Genomic DNA, 5,912 nt, shown 5'->3' with positions numbered 1-5,912 from the left:
AGAGCGAGCACACATGTCCATGTGCTGTATGTACATGTGTGCGTATCTATGTTAACGACAATATGCTCCATTTGTACGTTTAAACAATTCTTCAGTCCCATCAAAAGGAAGCCAGGGTCACTGAGCTGCCTGGGGTGCAACGTTCCAATTCTGTCCCACAGCAGGCAACCTCGATCGCATGTGGAATTTTCATTGGATGCTTTATGCGTTCACGGTGGAGTGTCTAAAGACCTACCTCCAGTTAAGGTCAACTTTCAGGAGTTCAGCAAACATCTAAGCAAATAGGTTACGAGCCCTGAAACACTTTAGACAAATATACAGACTCGCGCTCAGCTGTCTGGTGCGTTACGGCACCACACAGAAAGCCCAGCACCCTCGGACCTTCCCCCTCTGACTACTGCAGCACAAAAAGCCAAAGAGCCTTGTTCCCAGGGTGCCAAAACACCCCGTACTGCTCAGCAGAGCTCGCTCCTGCTGCTGAGGGTAACAGAGTGTTACAGTTTGACACAACCCATGATGGCAGAGGCAGAACTAGCTGCATTACCGCTGGCCCTATTATTAGCAAGATGGGCCACAAAGGGTGACTCTGTCCCCTTAATAAACTCCTGCTACTTCACCAACCATCCCCTGAAAGTTCAGCATCTCATTAACTAGACTCAAACATGCTTGTTCCAAATCACCTTCTCATTGCTGCCTCCAACAGAAAAAGAACAGTTTCTGCATTTTGGTTGGGTGTTTGGCTTCATTTTATTTTGCCCCCCCTTTTTTTAAAAAAAACAAAAATAAGGCTTACAAACCTTGAAATAATGATAGTGATTTTGAAAGCTGAAGCAGACATTTCTGGTGTCCTATTGAAGTCACAAACTGATTTCCTTTAGCAGGTGTTCTTAGTACTCAACATGGAAGCATTTGCAAGCTCCCAGTTCGATTCCTTTTGACTTACTATTTAGTGTCAGATTTAACTGACCTGAACCGTGCAGATACCTTTGAATACAGAGTCTCACTTTTTTTGTGGTATCAGAGCTTCATTCAAAAGGATTTATGACAAAGCGCACTGTAGCCCACTGTGACCCCTCCCAAATTACCTCTAGCAGCAACTACCCTGTTCTCAAAGGCACCCTTCACAGATCTGAAACGCAGCGAGTTCTCCTCACACTTCTTAATTTGCAGACTGACTGACTGCTCTTCATTAGACAGAACGTGAGCGAAAAGCAGACTGGCAGGGAAAAGGGGCAGCTGATGGGGAGATGGCTCATACTGATTTGCAAGAAGTGGGCAGCAGTAAGCGAGGGCCCAAGACCCCAGGGCACCAACCCCCCTCGGTGCAGTCACCTGCAGCAGCTGACGCGGTGCACAGAAAGGAGGACTTTGCCTTCAGCAGCTTTGTTTTAAAAATGCTATTCAAAGGCTGTTCTGAATGAAAGCAGAAATATTTACTGTACACTAATGATCTAGATTGTACACGGAGATACATGTTCTGCATCCTTTATTTCTCTTCCAATCACTTATACAAGTCAGAACACTTCAGCATGTGCTGCAGGGGAGTATCTGCTTTTGTCTGAGTAAGGAAAACACTCAATGCTCATGTGTGGACAGTCATGAAACTGAAGTTTTCTATGACCTACTCCTAATGCTCTTCTGCGTTTGTCACCATTTTAGACCAGCATCTGGTTTTCTGTCCTTTCTACACTTGAAGAACACAATCATGACGTACTTCTCTCCACCTTCAACAACTAAAACCTTAACCCAAACACTCCAACAACACGTGCATGTGCACCCAAAACGCACTGCTAGAGATGGGCGATGATACTAAAATACAAGCTAGCACTGGACTAAGTTACACAACCATTTAAGAGGTGAAAGCGGTATTATTTTCTGGTGTATATTATGCACAGTGGTACAGAAATGAAATCTTAAGAGTAACCTCGTGGGAGTTTTCACAGTGGGCGACACAAAAGGCATCAGTGAAAGCAAAAATACATGAGACCCCCAGAAACTCAGAAAACTAACGTAAGGTGTTGCCTATTTTAACACCACTGTATTTGGGGAACAAATCACACTGCTCTTCAGTAATAAAGCTGCTAAATAACTGCATCCTCAGGAAAGTTCCTTGAATTTATTAGCACAGAAGCCATAGCACTATCATGGAACATGTTGGACCCTGCAGATTGTGCTTGGTCTCTACCGGCAAATAGAGAATTTAGCCTCTTGGCTTTTTTTCTCCCCCTTTTTTTTTTTTTTTTTTTTTCCTTAAAACCTACACTACACTCTTCTATGTTTTCATAGTATCTTTGTTTGAAGGTTTGGATGGAGTTGGTCTCCCAAATGAGTCTTTAAGCCCTGAACAGGCCAAGGTACCAACTTGCTGCTGAAAAGCATCAGGCTTTGTGGATTAAAGCAACATAAGGAATCGCTGCATTTGGGCCACTGGAGTACTACTAGTCAACGCTAATCGAACACTTCCTCCTGGGACTGAACTTGGATAAAGAATAGAAAGGTCTGCATCTCAGTAACGCTGTCTCCTTCGATCTGCCTTCGCTAACCAACCATCACCACAAGCAGGCAAGTGTAAGGAAAGCCTTCACATGGGGCAGAACAGCCTAAGAGCAAGAAACAGGGAAGAAAGGAGAACCCAAGCTTAGTTTATCTGTGTTAGTTTTTATCTCAGTGTTGCTTTTGCACTGTATGAAGAAATCACTGCTAAAACGTGGGGTTTAGTCTAAAATTTCATTTGTGAGATGAACAAGAGCTCCAACTGCATCGATTAGACAGTTGAGTACCTGAATGTTATTGCATGCTTCAAATATAGCTTTAGCCATCTTGACTTGTGTTACATTCGCCTTACACACCCAGCTCTAATTCTCAAGGTTTTCTTCTTGAGACACTTCAGGAACAGCTTTCTCAGCTGACTACCCTATTTTGTCTCAATACAACCAGACAAAAACCCTGCCATAAAAAGCACAGTCCTTAAACCAGCTCTTCCAAACACTACCCTTTCATTCAGGTGGACTGGAGATTAATTGGTAAAAAAAACCGTAATACCAAAATAGTTACTGAAAAATCAAGCTTGATAAAAATAGAAGTTTAAACTGCTGTTTTAATCAATGTTTGTATCAGATTATCATAACTGTACACCAAATATTAAAGGACTATTTAGGACTAATGCCCTCATCAGTAGGCTCATCTACCAGCATGACCAGAACATGAGAAGATCAACGTTTAGCTGGCACTCAAGTACAGCACGGCTCCAAAGCAGAGGGAATATCAGCATCATAGTACAGAGAAGAACAGTGGTTAGAATATAATACATGAGATTCGCAAAGTCAGTATCCCTGATGATTCCAACAGAAACAGCAACCCAGATATTGTCATGTTAGTCCGGCTTCTGAACAGAACACAAAATAATCTGCATTTCTACGAAAAATGAAATGAGTGACTGATGGGAATCAAATTTTCCCAATTTTTCCAAAATTTTCCCAAGTACGCTGCAAATTCAGTGGGATCTGCACAAAATATCAGCAATCACCTATCACACAGTTTTGAAAGTGCATTTCATCCATTTCAGAAAGTAGTAAAATACCAGTTGAACAGAGTGACTGACAATCAAGGCAAACATTCTCAACAGTGTCATTCACAGTGAAGCACAGATCAGTGAAAACTCATCCTGTCCATTTCCAACTTGTTTACATTTACAGAACGGCAACAGGTGCTGGTCTGCCTAAAGACAAGGATCTCTACGTACCTGACCACTAGAAAATGAGTAAAATCACACTGGAGAAGCCTGCCAAGTTCTTTCACCTCTTGACCAGAATCAGTACAGATTTCACCCCAGCAGGGTCAGTAGGAGTCTACTATCTCACAGCAGTTTATTATGCCAATGAGCATGAAGAAAACACGGGTTTATTTCAATCAATTCAGCATCCTTATTCACATGCAGGTATTAGAGAACAGTCATTTTGATCGATGAGTACCAGTCCTGTGTTTCTTGGAAGACTTATTCAATTTTCCAAATCTGTAACGTTCAGATCTGTTTCACAGCATTCTACTATTTTGTTTCCATTTCCTACATCATTTGCCATGTCAACTTATTTACTGTGCACATGTACATCTGCTTAAATTCAATTTTATTCATCACCGAAGAATTCTTTCACAGATGAACACTTAAATCACCCTCTGAAATAATACTTTATTTCTAGTACTAGACAGAATTAATATTTCAGTCAAGGAAGCATTGAACTATTCACTAGAGTAACAAGGTAGGGAAAATCTGCATGCCAGCAGTACCTGTAATGAAAAGGCTGTTTCAGCATCAATTTGCAGGCATTTGGAGGGCTGGGGGATGACACAACACTGAATAACACTTGTATGTAACACATGAAGTCAGTTGCCAGTGAAATGCAAAAGATCCAGTAATTTAAAAAAAAAAAACAACAACCTAGCTACCATCCTGAAAGCTATTGGTAGTGACAGTAACAATGCAATTCTCTGCTACCCACAAATATGGTACCAACACCTAGGAAAACAAGTCTAAATTTCTGCACATCATGTCATCAACTGGAACACCACCGCAAACGCACAGATGCCAAAACCATTGCAGTACAGGCAAGAGGCCTTCAGCAGGTTCTTCCACTCTGCAGAAGAACAAGGGCCAAGAGAGACAACTAGAACACTGGAGATTTCAGCCAAACTAACAGAATGTTTTACAGGTAGCTGAAATCCAGGGCAGGGGAAAAGCAGTAAGCAAAGACTAGTTTCAGTACATCAGAGGACATGAACGATTTATTGCTGAAGCAGAAGTCTGCATATGAAGTTGTATGCAGCAGGAACAGCGCAGGACCACTGGAAACCAAAAGCAAGACCTTCGTCAGACTAGTGAATAATTTAGGAGCTGAAATTCTCAGAAAAGGAACTTCCCTCTTGAAGAACCGAATCAAAACAAACACACCACAGGCAGAGGACAAAAACTATTTTTTTTTTTTTTTAAAAAAGCAAAAAAATGCACTAATACAGCCAGTCAACCCAGACACCTCTGAATACAAAGGGAGTCCTGACACCCACCAATAATCCCAGTATTGTTCATGTTCTGTCTGCAAGGAATTCTGTCTAAAAACAAGAATCTAGTCTGTCTCAAAAATTGAAAACAAAGGATGCATAAAAACTGCAAAACCTGCCACTTTTCTTTTAACCTCAAAGTTCTGGAAGTGGTTAAAAAAAGAATAAAAAAGGGTGTAAGATGTAGGCAGTTTAGAATCAAAATTTCATATTGAAGATGTACCTGAGCAGAAGTTTGAGGCCCTATCAGCCAAGACCACTGAGCAGGTCTTCAAAAGAACACAAAGTTCTACTCTGAAGTGTAAAGTCACGTTTGCTAAACCATTTTCCAAGATTTATTTTTTCAGTCTGGAGAGGGCCTATGATGCAGAAAGTCATCAGCTGTCAAGGGGGAGTGTATACACTTCACTAAAATCTGACGGATTTTTTAAAAAATACTGGAACCAGAATGAATCATCAGTATATGAATCACCAGCGTACAAATAAGGTTAGGGCTTTTTAGAGTAAATTAAGTAGTGTTTGGTGTGGGTTTTTCTTTTTTTTTTTTTTCCAAAAAGCAGTATCTGGCAGGGCTGGTTTTGAAAAAGCTGGAGCCTTCTGCTAACTGACGTGGAAAGCTGCATGCTTGGTGCAAACTACAACCTACAGCTCTTCTAGCTCTTCTTTGTTATTGTTCTCTACTGGCTGGCACAGAGAACGGAATGGAAGGCTACGTAATTATGTAGGGGTGTTCGTAAAGCCAAACAAATCACGGCTGGAAGTTTCCAGAAAATCCAGAAAACACAGAGGGAGCTGAGACCACATTTCTGCTATCAGGAAGGCTCAACTTCTTACATGAACCAGTTAATTTTTCACATCAG

This window comes from Buceros rhinoceros, unplaced genomic scaffold (genome assembly GCF_000710305.1).
Source record: "Buceros rhinoceros silvestris isolate BGI_N320 unplaced genomic scaffold, ASM71030v1 scaffold18034, whole genome shotgun sequence".
Classification (NCBI taxonomy): domain Eukaryota; kingdom Metazoa; phylum Chordata; class Aves; order Bucerotiformes; family Bucerotidae; genus Buceros; species Buceros rhinoceros.
Note: the sequence above shows the minus strand (reverse complement) of the source record.